This window comes from Etheostoma cragini, chromosome 8, assembly GCF_013103735.1.
Source record: "Etheostoma cragini isolate CJK2018 chromosome 8, CSU_Ecrag_1.0, whole genome shotgun sequence".
In the NCBI taxonomy this organism is placed as follows: domain Eukaryota; kingdom Metazoa; phylum Chordata; class Actinopteri; order Perciformes; family Percidae; genus Etheostoma; species Etheostoma cragini.
Window position 1 is genome coordinate 10,473,219 of NC_048414.1, and position 20,914 is coordinate 10,494,132.

At 37.9% G+C, this 20,914-nt stretch overlaps 2 protein-coding genes across 2 annotated transcripts in view; one reads left to right on the top strand and one right to left on the bottom strand.

The window, feature by feature from the left end:
- sema4ba (sema domain, immunoglobulin domain (Ig), transmembrane domain (TM) and short cytoplasmic domain, (semaphorin) 4Ba) overlaps window positions 1–8,580 on the bottom strand; it is a 72,973-nt gene extending 64,393 nt beyond the window's left edge. Inside the window, exon 1 of the mRNA XM_034878246.1 lies at window positions 8,385–8,580. The gene's annotated coding sequence lies outside the window, so the exon portion shown is untranslated. The remainder of the gene's footprint in view (window positions 1–8,384) is intronic.
- znf710a (zinc finger protein 710a) overlaps window positions 7,410–20,914 on the top strand; it is a 28,709-nt gene continuing 15,204 nt past the window's right edge. The window contains exons 1-2 of the mRNA XM_034878250.1: window positions 7,410–7,512; window positions 9,850–9,955. The gene's annotated coding sequence lies outside the window, so the exon portion shown is untranslated. The remainder of the gene's footprint in view (window positions 7,513–9,849; window positions 9,956–20,914) is intronic.

Genomic DNA, 20,914 nt, shown 5'->3' on the forward strand with positions numbered 1-20,914 from the left:
CAAAAGGCAGAAAGAAAAAACAAAAACACAAAAAAATAAAAAGGACAGACTCACGGTCAGCCGGGCCCCACCACAACAACTTTAGATGAAAAGCAATGACCATGAAGAGAAAAGGGGAATTTTACCAAGGATACATGTCAAAAACTGAAACTGATATATGCTGAAGTAACTGAATACCTTATCAAAGCAAAGAATTATGCCTGCAGCACAGCATCACACATTGCACATTGGCCTATTGACTATCAGTTACCTAAAGGGCCTATGTGATGGAGTTTTTCAGTTTCACAGGACAAAGTAAAACCAAAGACAAAGTACAAAAGATATCTGCCTTTAATATGTGGTTGTGGATTTTGGACACATAAAAAATCATGGAACATGGAAATTAGGAAAACAACTTCATTAATTTGACAACCCATGTGCAGCATTCAGCAAACACACTGCACATACACACAACGCAACCAAATCCATAAACGCAGTGCAAATACACACAACACAACCAAATACATAAACGCGACTCAAATGAAAAACGATACAAAATGAAAAGCACACAAACCACAAAAACAAATGAAACAAAGAAACACTTCATCCAGATTACACAACGTAAGTAACTCAAAGTAGCTCTTTGATTTATTTATTCTTTTCAGGTCATGGTCTGACTAACAAACAGCTGTAACAGTGTGATCCAGTCAATTTGCTTGTACTGCGGCCCTTGTTATGGGCAACACTGATGTAATAAGAATTTAAGTTTGAACATTTAGGAGGAAGTTATAGGAACGCAGTTATGAGAGCAATTGTAACTGCTCACTACTTGACGAAATTATGTCTCTTATTAAACTCATTAATCCTTTATTTAGATCAAGCCATTAGACTTTTTTATAATTAGACTATATACAAATCTTCATACATTGTAAAAAGATACAAGATTTGTTTGATGTTTTCAGACAAACTCGATTTAAAGCCGCCAGTAGCTCTTTGATTTATTATTTATTATTTTCAGGTCATGGTCTGACTCACAAACAGCTGTAACAGTGTGATCCAATTTGAAATTATCCATATAGCTTCTATACTATCTTAGGAAATAAAAAAATCAAGTACTCATGGCCACCCTTGGAGCACAGATCAGTTAGTGTATCAAACCGATAGCATCAGATTTGCCCGCACACACACGCACACACACACACACACACACACACACACACACACACACACACACACACACACCCCTATATCAAAGAGCCCTTCTTGAGGCTTTGCATAGCAAACAGGTGCTAGATTAAATCAGAAGGGTGGAGACAAAAGCTCAGTGTCTGTTACTTGGCTTGTCACCACAGAAGTCAAGTCAAAGCCTGGAACGATAAAACCAAGACCCGTGTTTAAAACCAAGGGGAGAAAAAAGACAAACGTCAATGCTAAAGAGAACCAGTAAATCAAATCTAGTGTAGCAAAGGGGATTTTTAGCACTAGATCAATAAAATGTTTGTGTCTATACTTAAACTCAGGCAAAGACCATGAACACTCAAAGCTTTTATGGAATTAAACCAAGCGGCAATATGCTTAGCTATGTACTTGGTATGCTTTAAAATTATTATTACATAATCACAGCTGATAAATTAACCAAAGCATGGCAAATGGCCCGTTCATTCTGAATTGTTATCGTTTAGCAAATTTCATTTAAAGACCAAAACCAACTTTTTTTTTTTTTTTAATAGGCCACTAATATATGGTCTTGGATGTAATGCCTCTTCAACATTGCATGGAGGTTTGGGACAGTGCCAAAGGACTGACAGACGAGGGAGGTAGTTCCCCCTTTCAAAAAGGGGGACCAGAGGGTGTTTGCAAATTAGGGGTATCCCACTTAACAGCCTCCCTGGTAAAATCTACTCCAATGTGATGGAAAGGAGGGTTTGGCCGATAGTCGAACCTTGGGTTGAAGAGGAAAAATGCTGATTCCATCCTGGCCGTGGAACAGCTGACCAGCTCTTCACTTTTGCAAGGATCCTGGAGGGAGCCTGGGAGTGTGCCCAATCGGTCAACATGTGTTTTGTGGATCTGGAGAAGGCACGATCGGGTCCCCCGGGAGGTACTGTGGAAGGTGCTGTGGAAGGTGCTGTGGGAGCATAGGGTGATGGGGTCCATTCTCAGGGCCATCCGATCTTTTAATGACCAAAGCGAGAGCTGGGTCCAAGTTCTCGACAGTAAGTCAGACTCGTTTCAGTTGAGGGTTGGCCTCCCCCAGGGCTGTGCTTTGTCAACAATCAAGCCATCCATCTTTGTCAGCTAGTCTGGTATTGGGTAGCAGGGGAGTAGCTCCGGCAGGGGACACCAAACTTCCCTTTCCCGAGCCACATTAACCAGCTCCGATTGGGGAATCCTGAGGCGTTCCCAGGCCAGGTTGGAAATATAATGCCTCCACCTAGTCCTGGGTCTTCCCCGAGGCCTCCTCCCAGCTGGACTTACCTGGAACACCTCCCTAGGGAGGCGCCCAGGAGGCATCCTTACCAGATGCCCAAACTACCTCAACTGGCTCCGTTCAACGCAAAAGAGCATTGGCTCTACCTAAAACCCATTTCGGCCGCTTGTCCCCTGGATCTCGTTCTTTCGGTCATGACCCAGCCTTCATGACCATAGGTGAGGGTAGAAACGAAAACTGACCGGTAGATTGAGAGCTTTGCCTTCTGTCTCAGCTCTCTTTTTGTCACAATGGTGCGATTAATTGAATGTAATACCGCACCCGCTGCTTCGATTCTCCGACCAATCTCCTGCTCCATTGTCCCCTCAGTCACAAACAAGGCCCCGAAGTATTTAAACTCCTTCACTTGGGGTAAGGACTCATTCCCTACATGGAGTAGGCACTCCATTGGTTTCCTGCTGAGAACCATGGCCTCAGATTTAGAGGTGCTGATCCTCATCCCAGCGGCTTCACACACTTGAGCAGTGCTTTGGCTCTAGCTTACTTCCCCCCAATATAGTCCCAAATCAATATCTGCATAGGACATTGTCTAGTCTTAATCTGCATTGCTCTTTGTACTTGTTGGGAATACGCAGGCCACAAGAAGTAAGTTGTTGTTTTTTGTTGGCTCATTTTTACTCACAACATACTAACCGGCAACAGAGGATTCCATTCACTACGCTAAGCTAACTAGCGGCGGCGCTGCTGGTGTTGCACTGGACTACAAAACAATGCATGCACTGAGACAAAAAATGTGTTGGCCCACCTTTCTACAGCTAGGGGAGACCGTTATAAGCCATATTTCAACAAACAGTTGCATGTTTCTTTAATATTAACTAGATTTATCCAACCAGCAGTCCAAAACCCAAAGATATTCAGTTAATTATTCATGATTTAAGGTTTTGTAACAATACTTTCAATGGTTAGAGTGGATATAACAACAACAAAAACAACAACAACAACAACTTGGATTCATATAGCGCCTTTCATGGGGGTTAGGGGTCAAAGAACTTAGTAAAAAGAAATGTTTTGAAGAGCTTTTTGAACGTGGGAAGGTACAGGGCAGAGCGAACATGGAGTGGTAGACTGTTCCAGAGTGTGGGAGTGTTAGCAGACAAAGCCCTATATGGCCTAACGTACTTTGTTGCAGGTGGGTTCACAAGCCCGGTTCATTACCCCAATGCGTGTGTAGTTGAAGAACGTCCCTGACACTGTGCACATCGTAAATATTGCATTAAGGTTTAAGGCAATGGCTGTTCTGAGAAAAAAAGGAGTAAATCAACAACAAAGTCATAGGCAGGACAGGTCTGCACCTGTGCAGCTGGGTGCTGCGGTACATGACATCATGCAGAGTAACACAATCCCCAGACAGACCCGTGAGCAATATTTGCCCAAAGGGTCCAAACCAGCAGCAGAATGAAACTGTCCTATTTTCTTACAGAAACTCCGTAGCTCTGTAGCTTTTAGACTTCTATTTTGTCTTTGTCTAAGTAATACATTTTCAAGCAGTAGCACAAAATGTTGATTTTTTTTTCCTTGTGTCCAGTGCTTTTTTGTCAAGGTTATTTCACACTTTTATGCAGAGCTGCATCTTGAGATGAGCCAGACCAATGAATTTTCTACTTCTATCCTGCGTCATCTGTTCAATGTCAGTCTCAGCAGCGTCTCATGTATACCAAAGCCTTCCTAAACACATCAATCATGGAAGGCACACAGAGGTTATCTATGACTCTGAATTTGTAGATACAGCTAAGAAAATATGAATTCTTCACCGTCGGGGTCTAGCTAAAATTATTTCGATGTTTCAAGGATTCAGCCAAGCCATGACTGCTTTTATCCAGTGATTAACAGATTACCTGGAACACACCCTAAAACCTGGTGACTGCAACCAGCATAATCCTAACCAACCCAATGGGTAAAGGACATAGAGATACTCTAAAACATTGGAATTTGCATTTTGAGAGTGAGATTATACATTGTGCAATGTCCTTTAAAACATTCAAAAGAAGATCAAAATCATTCACTCTAATAGACTCCACACACTCAACATATCAATCTCAAGTGCAACATCCACATCCATTTGCCTACTATCAATGAATGACATTGATGTCACCTTCAGGGTTTGACAGAATAAAAGCAACAGCTGTACAATGTAATAATCCAATATTATAGCTACAAAATAAAAACTAAAATAATGTCACTTTTTGTTCAAGTCTAGGCAACATTCAAATCTGGGGTAATTAACTAAGGCCTTGGTTTGCATTAGTTGGTATTGCATTACATTAAAGAGGTTGCTTTTATTGTGACTGGCCCTGCAGGATACAGTTTCCCCATCTTATACTGCACCCACAGCTCAAAGTAGACTGCAGTCAATTATGCCATATGATGATGGATTGGGTTCCCCCTAGTGGTCTCATGAACACACCTCTGTCAACATCCTGAACGTTTGTTTTGGGATGGATCAAATCTTGCCGTGACCTGCACCACAATACAACAATGACAAAATATATATAATCAGAATATGGAGCCATGTTGGGTAGACCAGGAAGCAGCATTATAGCAATCTAAAAGAGAATTATCTTCTCCTGGCAAGGGAAAAAGGACATAACATTTAGTTCTGAGACAAAACAGCAAAATGCTTTCTCTCCACAGTATCTATTCCTTAAATGAAGGATTTGCTGCACTCAAATAAATTTAAAACCAGTAACAATAGCAACTTAAAATAACAAGTGGGCGCCCACTTTTTAAGGACTTTTAAATACCTTGTTTATAATAATTGTTTTTTTAAATGGAGGGAGATTAACATGAATTAAGTTGAAGTCTAAATGCAACCTTGTGTTCTACTGTAAAGTGGACATTGCTCTGGAAAGTGCATTTCTCATTAATGTGACGAAAATGTAATGATTGAAAAAACGATCAAGAAATAGATCAGTAAAAATGAATGTCACTTTTCAAATTCATCTCATGACACAAATTCTTAAATGCTGTGTAATTTAAAAACATTACATACAGTACCAGATCTGATGTATTAGTTTACGGTAATGAGACCAACTGACTGCACCACTTACCATCATTTAATTAGCCTATTAAGATTAAAGTAAGAGGTCATGCGGGGTAACACCCCATCTTACACACAGAGAGAAAGAGATTCGAGCTTAAATGGTGTATGAAATCCTCAATACTGAATTTTATTAGAATCAGATATTACCATTTCTCCCCCAAACATAGAAATATGATTGTGGGCACTGCTTAACAGCACAGATTAAACTATTAGTCAATTACTGTAATCATTTATTCTTTAGAAAATGTATTTTAAAACTATTTAAAAGCAAAATGTCAACATTTGTGGGTACCAGCTTCTTAAATGTGAGTCTTTTCTTTGTTTATACATCTTTGCAAACCAAATATATCTTGTCTCTGCCACTGCACTACTTGATTATAGTGGCTACAAGGCAGGCACTATAATGATATTACTCCAGACAAGTGAGGTCTGGGGTAATATCATAGAGCTATATACCCCCCAGCTGACCTCCTCACTGTCAAGTAAAAAGAAGTAAGTGATGTATGTCAAATGTGAAGTATGTGGCAAGTGTTTCAAATATGTTTAAAATTTACATTAAGCTAATTTTAGAGGCAGAGTAAGGCAAACCCTGAATTGAGGTTAAAAAAACATTCACTTTAGTTGAAAAGGTTTCAACTTGGGTGAAACACACTTACAACAAAGTTACAACCTATTGCCTCACATATTGTATGTAGCAGCCATATTAAAAAGGCAGCATTCTAGCAAGTTAGTTCAGTGTTGAATGGCAAAGTAGCATCCAGGGAAAAGCAGAGTTAAATTATCATAAAAAAATAATTATTAAAGTTCAACATAGATTAATTACTCCCTTCTGAGAAAATGATCAATTTAAGATCAACATACACTCAGGTTTTTGTTGGGTTGACTATTAGTGTGTTCACATAATGAGATTTGTGATAAATAACCATCAGTATTGTGGATATAATGACTAAGTAGGTAAAGGCAAATAATAGACCAGCTAGAACAGTCTGTTAATTAAAAAGAAAGACATCACTCTGCTGTGCTTCAACCTTTAAAGACTGGAAAAGACAACACGTATGCCATATTACGATACCCACAATCTAAGACGATATCTAGTCTCAAATATCTATATTGATATAATATTAATATATTGCTCAGGACTACGCAAGGCCTCAAAAATAGGTAGTATTTCTAAACCAAAGCAGGGGCGTCTGGGTGCAGGCTACGCGCTGTACAGTGCATGGCTTGGATGACGAAAACAAAAGAAAGGTGTAAAAATGATCGGGGAGATACAGGGAGGCTAAGACTAACATGGCTAAGATAGCTAGCTCACAAGCAGGCAAGGTGACATAAGTTAGTGAAATATGCAGTTCACTGTTAACATAGTGTCAATCACAAGCTTTATTCCTATACAATATTATGTTTATTCTTTAGATAACGATGCAATATATTTGCTGCCACACTACGATTTTTTGATTGATTAAATTCAGGGGGCTGCGATCAAAATGAGAAGATATTCCATTTAGAACAATTATTTACATTTCTGTCAACAAAAAGCAACTAGATTATGATTTGGCCATTGTTACTAAGCTTTTCTAGACACTTGAATGACAACAAACTATTCTTTTTTATCATAAAATATGAGGTATTTCAAAATAAAAGTGCATGTTATAGACAATATTTATCAATATTTCTCCTTTGCATCAATGATAACCATTAGTCATTTTAATCAATATATCAATCAGGATCAATGTATCGACACACCCCTGGTAGCTACTACGACAAACTGTGTCTTTCTTCTTGGGATTTTCTTCTTTTTTTATTGACAAATATATGTGTAATTAATGGCTTAATTTGAACGGTATTAAAAATTGTGGCACTACCAATCGCAATATCACGTGATCATGCTTGACTCCAACTGCCAAGGAAAGACATCTCCCCCTTCAGTAGTTCTGAAGACTGTGCAGATATACTCAACACTTGTGTCAGCACGTGACTGCATGATATTGGAACTCTTCTAACTGTAAGTAATGCCATGAATTGGACTGCTTTTTGATTAGACCTTGCAGACTTCCTGGGATATGACTCGTTTTTGTATTTTTTTTGTGTGAGTATGTGTACTTGTATGTGTTGTTTGTAACTGCCATTGTTCTTAAATTAATTGAAGGGATCACCCCCTTCCGTAACGTTTAAGAAATGTGAAAACACTTCACTAGTGACAAGCTTTTCACAGATCAAGTCAGCATAGTCAAGGTCAGACTTTTTAAGGGACATAAACGTTTGTTTTTAGTGGAGGGGGCCTTTAACTGGTCAACTATTAAGTAGCGGGCTAACGTTAACCCATGATACTTTAGGCTAATTATAATATCCCACAGTCCCGTTAATGTAACTAACTAGCTAGCTAGATAAGTTATGAATCGGTAACAACAGTTTTAATACTTATAGTAGGTACAGTTTAAGTTATAACATATAAACGCATCAGTCTTCTCTGTTTTTTGTATACCCTTTTGCAATTGTAACTGGGTAACTGTTAGCTAGTTTACCATTAAGCTAACGTTAACTGACGTAGCTAAGTTTCAGGGTGGTGGTACCGTATATAACTATAAATTGTTCAAGCTATTTCTAGCTATGTATATCTATTATATATATATATATATATATATATATATATATATATATATATATATATATATATATATATATATATATATATATATATATGGTCATATATATATTTATATGAATGTTATATATATATATAATATATATAACAAAATCTGACGTTATGCCGCGTGTAACCATGGACTGTAACGTTATAGGTATGCGTGTAACTCATATCAGTCAGAGTTTGGCCACTTCTTAAAAAATAAACGTCAGAGGTAGTTTGACACTCACCGCGGTTGTAAACACATTGTCTGGTCCCTTGTCGACTCTAATGTTATACATCCATGCTTCTGTTCTGCTTCACTCATGGATGTATTAAATACGGTCCCACTGTCTCGAAAAATATTTCGTCTGCTGCCGAAAAAAATCCCAAAGTTTCTTCAATGAAACGAAGATGGCAGCCGGAAGTGACATGCCATGCACATGGATGTACGGTCATTCACAATCAAGTATGTTATATTTCTAAACATAATCATCACAATATAATTACACTCTTTCTCGAAGACGATATTGTAGGACGGAAACAGTAAAGGATTTAGATATATCTATCTGTATCGCTATCTATCTATCTAACGTATACATACAACGTATACGTACATGTACTCTTAGTATGCATAATCTTTATCTATTCCTGTTTTAAGGGGAGTCATTGTTAATGCTTTTACAAACTGAAATCTGACCCTCAATGTCCCGGCTGTATTAAGGGTCTTATATATGAAGTTGGCCAATGCAGTTTTTCCAAACAGAGTACCATTGCCATCTACTGGAATATGTTTGAAAACGCATGTTCACAAAGGCCCCTATCAAAACGGAGTGTGCCTCTGTCTGCTGCTTGCAGTAATCAGAAAAGAGTCATGATTTATTACTAATTCAAAAAAAGAAGAAGAGGAGAGGTGTTGAATTCAAACAAGCTTCTAACAAAACGTGCATGATGTACAGTATCCAAGATTTACAGGATATGCATAATATTTTGTGGCTCTTAAAATCTCTTTCAGACCTAACACAACTGCAGCCCCATGCAACAAATCATTTTAGAGCCTGTGTGTTTTATCTTAAGGGTGAAGCATATCTCCAGCCCTTCAAAGAGCTACCCCCCCCCCGCCCCCCCCTCTCCCTTCATCATTACTTTACAGGGAATGACAAAACCTACTAAAAAAGGGCTATCCTCCTGAAAACAGGGATAATACATACTGTGCCTTGCTTTGAAGAGGTCTGTGTTTCTGTCTTATTTTAATGGCTTACGGATTTTAATATATTCATGCATTTTCATGCAAAACAATAAAAATTTTTTTTTTAAAAGTCGCTGTACACCAATTGAATATCTAACCATTTCAGTTTCACAAATACAAATATTACTTACTTACTTTAAATGTTTTGACAAAATAGTAAAGTAAGCAATTATTTTAAATAATTGCTTGTCAATATGGCAAGAGGACAGGCATCAGTGATACTTAAAGGGACAAGACTAAGGTATGTGTTTTTATTCATTGGGAACATAGTTATAGTTCTTTTCAAATAAAATACTGCAGTCCCCTATTTTGCGATTCTCTCCATGTACAAGAGGCAAAGAGCAAAAGTGGGGGATCTAAGCCATTTTGGTGTATCTCAGACTCAGTGGGTGAGAGTTGGCAGCACTGTCATGTTCAACCAATAGTGGAAAGTTTTTTTCTTTTTCTTTCTTTGTGTAAATCCTAAGGAAACAGCACCTCTCTGAAGAAGCATTGGCTAAGCAGAGTAGCACTGGAGGGCACGGTAATGCACGGTCAGCACTAAATGACCAATGAAAAGTAAATCAAAGAGAGGTGAGTGCTAATGATTCAGTTTCTGTGTTCAATAGGTTTTGTAAAGAAAGAAAAATCTTTAGTACAGGTCGCAAAGTACAAGCTACATCTAACTAGATATTTGATAATGAAATGTAAATATACCAGTGTCACAGAACCTTGTTATCGTAGCACCAAGGTTGTGTTCTTCATACAAGAATAAATTAATTGGTTTAATTCTATTTTTGATGACTAGACAAAAGCTTGGAATTTCCATTCTTCAAAGCTGGCTCAAAATGTAACTGGAGTTGTTGTCAGAGCAACAAGAATCATGACCAAGACTCTCATACATGACCTTGTTTGTTAATATTGACTTCTTTTAGTAGAGACGGAGATGGAAAAATGTTGTTACGAATATGATTTTGGATGCATTTAAGTAATTTGAGAGATGAGAAATGATCAACATCTGTTCCTGTAATAAGCAACTCAACTGAAGCTTTCGGAATGTCAACAGGTCAGAGGAACCCGAAAACATGGCATTTGATTGACATTTGAATTGCATCAAAATTGTGTATAGGCTACTAGAAGCATTTTCTATCAGGCCAAAAATGCAAGCGTGATTCATTACTGAACTCATATTTATAGTATAGAGTATACCTACGTGTAGAGTTTAGAGTATACATCTTCTTTATACTAGGTCTTGGCAGTGTTTATTGTATTTCATAGCTGTTGACTATTCAAGGTGGCCCCTTAGTTTGAAGTTACAGCTCAAAAGTTCTGTTTGTAACCCTAGTGCCATGCCAATGTCAATTTGTGCATTTAGAAAAATGTAATGATAAATGAACAGTATAACTTTGGCTGGCTAACATCATAGATTAGTTAACATGATGTTGACATGATGAGGTTCTTTACTATGCAGTATTGCATTTGCCTCATTGTTTTGAAATAGCATTTACTGTACATGGACTTACAGCCTTCTTCTTCTTCACCAATTTCATTTTTATTGCTACTTATTACAGCACAGTACCCCCATAAACTGTGTCCGCCCGCTGCAGTCTAACACTCTAAATGTAATGTGTATCACATATTACAAGCTCATTGATTGTGTGCAGGTACATCAGATACACAGACAAGTAATACACAAACCTATGCATCAAAACATTGCACTACCTAACAACTAGTGGTCAGAAATCCTCACAGGGTAAACTTACCCTTAAATTAAAAACAAACAAATAAACAAGAAATATTTTATAATCATATATTCTTTTACCTATGGAGGTTTTTCCTTTTATAAGAGAATTTGTCTCCTGCAGCAAAGTTGAGACAACGGATTGCGAGGATGGTGGGTGTTTTTTTACCCTGAAAGATGAAATGCATGGCCATCTGGGATTACATAATCTAGATTTGTTTTCAGTTATTATTTAAGGAATTTTCTGCTTTACCCACCCGACTAATGAGAGAATGTCTGTAAAGCCACCATCTTGTATTTGGGATTGTTATCATTGACAAGAACATTTGGCACACAGATTGGATTGGATTGTGATAATAGGGTTTAGAGGAGGGCGTTAAATTTCAAATAATACAGCATCTGAAATGGGTAATCTAGCCATTTAAAATACATTATACTTACAATTGTATTTGTCAGCAGTGTGTTATGTAAAGCACAAAATTAGTCCAGTGCCCAAACCTGTATCCTAACATTGTATATAGTGCAAGATGGTGTATGCAACATATCCAGGATGCAATCTGGACATGCAGACAGTGATTAAGATTTGATTAAGTGATAAGGATTTAATGATGACACAGTGATTTCTTTTTAGTGTAAACCAAATTCTAATTATAACAAGGTAAATAAGAGTACTGATAGTTCATGCATAATCCAAGTATTTTTTGTATTCTGTTGGTTTTTCTAACCAGGGTCAGCATTTATTCTCAGTATTTCTTCAGACATTGCAGCTGGGAAGAGATGTACAAGACAATATTAATAAGATTCAATTATCTGCCAACAAAGGGCTGTCATACCAAAAGTTGCCCCATCTTGATCTCTTTCCTCTTCTGCTCGTACATCAGATTAATTTCTATGTTGTGCATACTAAATTCTCCCATGTTTTCAAAATTTAAAAAAAAACAAGATAGCTCAATCTGCAATGAGTATGGTACTTCAGTTTCCCTCTTTATATACTTCCCCTCCTGCTCCTCGCTCCCCCGTCTGTCTCCTTTCCTTGGGCATCGTTGACCCCCTGCAATCAATTCCTAAACACTTTTCTGGTGATCCAGGTGTGGGGCATCCATTTCTTTTTATTTATCAGTTTAAACAGATGACAAGATATAAAGCAAGAGAGAGATTGGTAATGACATGCAAGAAAAGTCTCCAGCTGGACATAAGTTCACGGTCTGTACCATAAAGGGGAACACTGCCAATTTTTTTACGCATCAAAGTCTGTTTACAAATACTGGAGAGCACAACTGCATATTTGAAAAAGTTGGCAGAAGCTTTTTGTTGTTTCAGAGGATGCTACAATAAATCTGGTGAATTGTTGCATGTAGGTTGGGGCTGAAGACTGCATGTTTGAAAAGAAAAATATAGTTCAGTTAGAAGGAAGCAGTGTTGGGTAACTTACTTTTAAAAAGTAATTAGTAATAGTAATTAGTTATTTCTTCCAAAAAGTAACTAAATTAGATATTTTAGTTACAAATTATAAAAGTTACTTCAGAAAGTAACTAATGCGTTACTTTCAAATAAATTGTTAAATGCTCAAATGTTCAATTATTTATGGTAAATCTGAATATTATAATGAAATGGACACTTAATACAATACAATATTAACAGAAACAATGTACACACATATAAACTATTTTAATGTTGCCATGGGACAAAGTGAGACTAGCCTCCAATCAATCAATCAATAACTAATGCTTGTTAAGCACTATAGCAAAAATAAATAACAAATAACACCGGCCCAACTCTACCTCTGATTGGCTTACCATGACATTTTACTCAATTTATGCGCTTGTCCCGTGCATGGCCCACTAACCAAAAATAGAAGAATTAGCCTCTTGGGTCAGAGATCTAGTTGGTCTGATGAAAAAAACAGCTTAAATTATAGTAACGCGCCGCATTTTTCAACAGTAACGGTAACCGGTTACTAAAATTGGGAAGAGTAATCTCTTAGATTACTCTTTACTGAAAAAAAGTAACGCTGTTATTTATAACGCCGTTATTCCCATCACTGGAAAGAAACGCTCCTCCTCTCTGCTTCCGGCTGGCGGCTCAAGGCTACATTAGCTGCGAATAGCATGGAACACCCAAATCACTGACCAAACTGTCAGCTGCTCAATTGCATTGTGGGTACTGTAGGTGACAGGTTTTGTCTTAAAACTCCATCGTGAGTCTGACAATGTTATGGAAGTGTAATGCTATGTTGGTGGAGTACTCTTTTTAACCCCTGGGCCAGCAGAGCACCCATGTACCATCCATTACTCACAATTGCTTGCTGATTTTTTGACCTTAGTGTTATTTTTTCTCTTCGGAGAGGTCTCAAGTAGCATACAGTACTTAATCTCCCTGTAAAATGAAGAGCCTGGTTTTTAGCCAAGTGGGAGAAGTAATCAAAGCATCTGGAGTGCTAAGCGAGAGGTAAGGGGGAGAAATGTCTAACTCTCTTATTAATCCATCATAGAGACAGTGTCCTGCACAGTTGTGAGAGCTACACCAGATCCAGCAAAACCCATGCCGTTAGGCTGAACTAAATTGTCTGCAGAAGAGTGATAACATTGCTTAAAGGAGTGTCTGTATTGCTGCATTCAGGGCATTTTGTGTTCACATGCAGGTAAGACAGCCTGTTTGACTAGTCTATCTCAGTTTCAGTCTTCATTGATTTTGCTGCTGATGAAACTTTTTCTATGGACTACATTCTAGCTTGGCTTTTTCTTAGTTTGTGCTTGGTTATGTCAGGTAACCACCACTAGGTTTTACGGTTCTGTTGAACTCCCAATAGTCAGTTTGGTCTGTATGCAGAAATACAACCGCCCATGTTCTGCTTCCTGTTTCTAAAAATTACCTTCCTCTGGGTTCCCCTCTCTAAGGTTCCTCCTGAATATAAGGAACTTAAAGTAGTGTTCAACAAATCCCAAGCCACATTGACTATGGCTGCATGATTGTGGCCAAAATGATAATCACGATTATTTTGATAAACATTGTGATCACGATTAATTATCACGATTATTTGATTTTAACGAAAACATTTTTTAGGCTATTTATGACTGCTTTCACATCCATATTACACAACATTATCCTTATGTTGAAGTTGTATGTTGAATAGACATACAGCTGCAACACACGTGAATGAACATTTGCTATCTGAAATAAATAGCCTATGTTTTTTTTTAATGTATCTCTGAGAAAGCTCCTTCACTTGTTTTCAACAACAACTGATTAAAAGAGCAAGGGAGAGAAGGACTGCGATGGACGTACTCACAGAGAGATGGCTGACTGATTATGAATGGGTACAGTACGGGTCAAATGACGGGTCAGCAGAGTTGCACACGTCGTTTGTATGAAATGTCTGTAGGGTTGCTGCGCTGCATTTTGGTAAACTATGATATTCTGGCCATGGGTCACATCTCTCGCCCAGGTCCAACTGGCTCTGTCTCACACACTATTACTTTACGAACTGAAGTTAGTCGCATTCAATAACTTCTTCTGTGTTTTTTGCCCTGGCCACTGCGATAGCAGATAGTTTACCAGCGGAAATACAGGTTTGCCTCTCATGCTTAACAATATACAGCTATTTTAGTAACAATTAAAATTGTAGACAAATATCAGAAGTGTGGACCGGCGGCCGCTGTGTGCCGGGGCTGCGCGGAGAATAAGAGCAGAGAGAGGAGAGGAGACGCAACACAGGCACGACTTTAAAGACGAAAACGGGTCATGTAACGCAAAATGAAACCATATCCGTATAAACAACATTGCAAAAGATGCAAAGACATTGGGTGCACTGGTGCGACCTAGAGGAAAAATATTACTCGTGCCCTAGAGCCCTGTGAGCTAACAGACACTAGCACTGGTCACTGCTGTTGTCTGATAAACAACACCAACGGGACAAAATGTTGCTTTACTGGTAAACTGGTAAACCTTGGGACCAACGTGTAACCGACTGCTTTCTGTTGAATTTTCCTCATGTTACTCTGTCCTCCGTGACTGTCTACATCTGGAAACTAAGCTGCTTGGTGTAGGGAACAACTCAGACTGGCACATGATCCGACAATGGTTTGCAGAGCGGTAGATTGGCTTTGTAAAAAAAAAAAACGGAGCGTTCTATGAAATGAGTAATTTTAAAAATTGCTCGATCACATACATTTGATCGTGGGAAGCCCAAATCGGGATCGTGATTAAAATTTGATTAATTGTGCAGCCCTAACATTGACCAAGGTTAACAGTCAAGGTTAATGCAGTCTCTATTTGGCTAGCACCATCTTCTTGCAGGAACCTTCACTCGTACCTGGGTTTGCCAAATACTGCAGGGGGTTAATACAGTAACTTACAGAATCCCCCAATGCACCTGCCTCTTGTTCTGTTCTTAAAAAGTGGCCATCAATAGGAAAGCAAGCATCCAAAAGACCTCAAACAGCATTTTATCTCAGCCCAGTTTGTGGTAATTTCTAGTTGACATTCCAGGTATGGGAGATCAGATGACATAGTAATATTTCATCAAGCTCATATGGTGAACCGTCTCAGACTTTTCCTTGTTACAAATCAGTTTGGTGAGATCTGAAACCTCTACCAGAGAATACAGGCAACCCAGCTAAAGAGTTATGCACATATGAGGCAAAAGTATCTTCAGGACTTGATCTTTGTACTGAACTATTGTGCTACTAACCTACAGTCAATGGCTGTTTCCTTGTGTGCAATGGGACACCTGGCAAACCAGCATTAGTTGCAACCTACGCTTAAATCCACTGGTGGCTTTCTAACAATTAACCTTCCAAAACTGACAATCCACATAGCAAGCCCTGTTTGAAGGGCAACTGGCAAGGTGCGCGGATGTGACAAAGTAGGCAGGGTTTGACTTTCTCTCTCAAGCTCTTCTTTTTCATTCTTTACAAAAGTAGCCCTGTCCCTTTTTGTGAATACTGTGTGCAACCCTAAGAATGCCTGTAGGGATAGACTTATGAAAGTGTGCACCCTCATTCCTTCATTGCATCATACATAGAAAGACCTACAAAAGACATAGCTCAAGGTGAGAGATCCTACCAGGAGGAGTCGCCTTCCATTGTGGCTCATTTAGACAATATTGGACAAATCATTCTACCATCTAGTTTGGTTAAAAACATGTCAAACCTCCCTAAGTAGTTAGCCACTTACCCATCAAGTAAACTTGATCCTGCTGAGAAAACAAAATGTAATGTGAGCTTTACATACTGTGTTAACATGATTTATGTCTCTGCACATGCAGATTATATTTCAGGATGCACATTCTAATCATCTTTGTTTTAGTTATTTTATGTAATGATGTAAACATGTGGAGGTACATGAGGCCAACTCAGCCTTCTGCCTTTTGCCAAACCTAAGATAATGCCAATTCCTCTCTCACAGACCGAGATGAATCCTCATGGCAACTTTGCCTCTGGCAAACAAGCAGTTAACCAACTGGTCTTGATGAAGGTCGCTGTCTGATGAACAAATAAAGAAAATAAAGAGAAACGTATGCTTGGGACTCCCAGTCTGCAGTTTCCTTTTGGGAACATAATTTGAAATTGGGGAAAATTTGAAGTTGACAAAAATTGCATTATATCGCAGAATATTGCAATATATTTAAAATCACAACAATATTGTATTGTGATATAAGTATCGTGATGCTATCATATCATGAGGCCTCTGTAGAGCAAGGGATTTTTCTTCACCCGATCAAAGTTTCCTGAATTTCTGTAAAGTTGGGAATATGTGTGTTGGTTGGGTGGCTAATTTGCTGTTGCTATAGTTGGTTACTTAACAAAGTATTCACAAATACGTACCTTCATCTTGCAAAGAGGATAGTTATAATATTAAATCCAAAGGCTTGGCTCATTTAAAGATGAACTACAGATAACTTGTATAAGTAAAAAATTAATTCAGAAAAAGCACCCAATCCAATGAGTTAAACAGATCTACTGTCAGTAGTTACATATGTTTGGGCCAATTTCAAGTTTTGGGGTACTCATTCTGCAGCAGTCATGTATGTTAATGGGAATGAAATAAAACATTTAATAAAGCCTTTCAATATAATGCAGTCCAATACAATAGTCACTGACTAAAATTTAAATTATAATTCAATTTACCACATTTTTTATTTGATTTGTTCTGGCCCCTGTATTCTACATGATAAATGTCCTTGGGCAAACTGAACCCTGAATTGCTCCCGATGCTTCGCCATCGGTGTGTAAATGTGCATGAATGTATATCCAATGAGCAGGTGGCACCTTGTATGGAAGCCTTGGCCACCAGTGTATGAATGTGTGTGAATGGTGCCTGTAGAGTGTAAGCACTGTAGGTAGTTGTTAGGACTAGAAAAGCGCTGTATAAATGCTGTCCATTTACACAGAGGACAGGACTTTGAAATTTGAACATTGAACATTTTGTAAATACATTCTCTGTGAACATTTTGCAACTTTGCAATGCTCATTTACAAATTTCCTCATTATGTTGATAAGTAACATAACTCGGGTGGTATCATGTTTTGTTCTTCAAATTATATTGCTTTTGCTAATCAGTAGTATGTATATAAATGTAATTTCTAAATGACAGAACACTAACTTACATCATCTCAAATGAAGCCAACATTTTGTTGATTTTTGCACAATTGTTGGAGATTACATAAACTTGTGCAATAAATAACCAATGTCCACGTCTAGGAACAAATATGTGTAATTAAGGCAGGCTGACAAGAATTTAAAGACATACTCAAGACAACAGGAAACTTACAACTAAACAGCTTATAGGATACAATTAAACTTCTAAATATGAAACAAGGAAATTTTACTATCAACGTAGTACCCCAAATACTTCCATGTACTGCTATTGGCTATATAGATGCTTCAGTGTCATGATTATCCAATCAGCATTGCTGTACTCGTTAGTGTCCTTCTTCAAGCTGATAGTGAAATTTAAGCGCGCCCTCATTGGGCAAACTACTGTAACCGTTATGGTGCGCTTATAGACAGTACATTTTGACTTCCAACAGGTCAGGAACAGTTTGAATATGAAAAAAAAATCACCTTTCAAACAAATGTTCAAATTTGGAATAAAATGTGACAACCTTAATAACTTATTATACAGTCATAATTTAAGCAATGAAGCATCAGGATGAGACCACGGTGTGTGCATGGTCACAGACAGTTACATTTCTTTGTAATCAAAGTAAGTTGTGTACTGTTACATTGTCTACTGCAACTGAGATGTAACAATCAATAGGTTATTTGATTCAGGGTAAAAAAAAAAAAGTCTTACTTGTCAGTCTTAGAAACTATTCTTGGCATGTTTGTCCATTAATCTGGTTTCTTTGTGTGTTTTGGTTCAGTGCCACAAAGCTGAACTGGATGCAGTGTGATGTTTTTGAAACAAAAGCAGCATACAGTTGCTAGTAGTAGTAGGGAAACAATGTTTGTTTGTTTTTTCTTCAAAAATAGCCATTGTCATGCATAGGTATTACATTTGTGTCTCCTATTACCCTGTAAACTCAACTACTGCTGTTCCCCAGGTTTATATCTTAATGTCAGTTTACACCTTTTTTAAATGGATTTTTCTACTAGAACAATTTCAAAAAAAGCATATGTTAAAAATAAAAACATGACAATAAGTTAGTTTAAAACATCGTCCTTTGTAACTCCTCAACCCTTTAGGGATGAGGTCATATTTGCTGTAACAAACCTGACCTTGCATTACCTAAAAGGAATGGTGCTCACTGTACTATTGCTGCTACCGGATGCAGTACAGTAATAATATTGGCCTAATACTCTTTTAAGATATGTGGGTTTTTTGGGGTAATGACTTGATATTTTGCAATAGCCCCAGAAATGTATAATTTTTCAATTTAAAGAACGCTTGGCACTCAATGTACTCCTTTTGAGATGTGGTTACACATCATTCATACCACTCATGCAAATGAAGATTATACCTGCAGTGTTTAGAAGGTGCACATAACCATAGCCACTCATAACATGCTCTTACATATTGGCCAAAACAATTATTACTGTTTTTTACACATCTTTGCTAGAATAGAGCTGGAAGGTCAGTGTTTTCAATTACAGATTGTATTGCTGATACCTAGTATCAGATTCTTGATCATGACATCACTGTCATGATCAAGTGACCAGAGTTAACCTACTGCAGGCCATATGAACTTATAACTGCACTGTTATTACCTCAGTCAGATGGTGAGGCTGCAATCATAATCAAGTCAATCAAGGATTAAGTGAGACGTATAATAATTTATCAAAAGCATATTAATATACAGTAGTGTTTGCAATTCCATTTTTTTCTGTAGACTAAATGTTTTAAAAATAGCCCATTCTACTTGCTGTGAGAATAACAGAAAACAGTACATATCTTTTTGTTTCAGCCCAGCAATCATTCTTTTTAGAAAATGGTTGTTTATGTTGCAGCCTGTCGTAAAGTTTTTAATTACGGTATTTCATGGAATACTAAAAATGATATTCTTTTTTTTTTATGAAAATGTATGTAAAAGGGGATGGCTTTAAATTTGGAATTTAAGGAATGGTTTGACATTTTAGGAACTACATTTGCTTTCTTGCCGAGAGATGATGGAAGATAAACTGTTAGCTTAACTTAACACAAAGACTGGAAATAGGGAAGCAGCTGGTCTGACTGTCAAAATATTAAAAACAAACCAATCAGAAACTCTGAAGTAACTCTAATGTTAAACAGTCACTCCGTGGAGTCTCGGTACGCAACCCCCGTAAAACTGCAATGTGACGTTTTTACACTTGTTGATGCAAGACCCGTCCCGCTTATTACACGGCTTATCCCACTGCACATAACACAGTTTAATCATACCTGAGGTTACCTGCCAGCATCCTGGTTAGGACAGGTAAATTTACCGCTGGTGAACCCGGCTCTCTGGCGGAACCAGGCCAACCGTGATTGAGCTAACCATGGAGCTGCTCTGTTTGCACTGTAGTCAATAGCGCTGCTTGCTGGCGCCCCCCCCATTTCCTCCCCCCTCTCACTACCTTTGATTTACCGATCGGCAGAGATGGGAAGTAACAAAGTATAAATACTTCGTTACTGTACTTAAGTAGATTTTTCAAATAATTTTACTTTCCTTTTTATTTTTGTGGCAACTTTTTACTTTTACTCCTTATATTTGAACACGAATATCGGTACTTTCTACTCCTTAGATTTTACAAAGTTGGCTCGTTACTTCAGTTTTGTACAAAGGTCATCTATCAGGTGTGATTGTGAGTGGTGCATGTCGGAGAATAGCGCGGACACACACCTAACACCAAGAGCGGGCACGCACGCCACGTGGAGACAGAAGTGAGAGAAAAGAAAAAGAGACTAGCTGTCCTGTTGGAGGATAATCAGTTGAGATTGAGTGTGTGAGTCTACGAGAACTGTAAGTCTTATAACTTATTTTGTCAGTTAATTTAAGCCTGTTGTTGGATTGGTGTAGTTCTGGCACATTTTAAAGTAAGTTAGCTAGTGATGTTGTTGTTTGTATTATTCACTTGTTAGCTAGATTCCACCTGGCTGTTGATGCAATATAATGGCGATTGTTGAACGCCCTTGCTCATGTTTGTATTTTAGGTGAATTATTTACATTGCTACAGTTACACTGCATTAAGATAATGTAATTAATATGTTGAAAATTGTTATTATTTTCTAGCATATATATGATTCCTACGCATCGTGTATGGTAGCCTTTACAATGTTATTTATTTCTTTGGAGAACCACACACACACACACACACACACACACACACACACACACACACACACACACA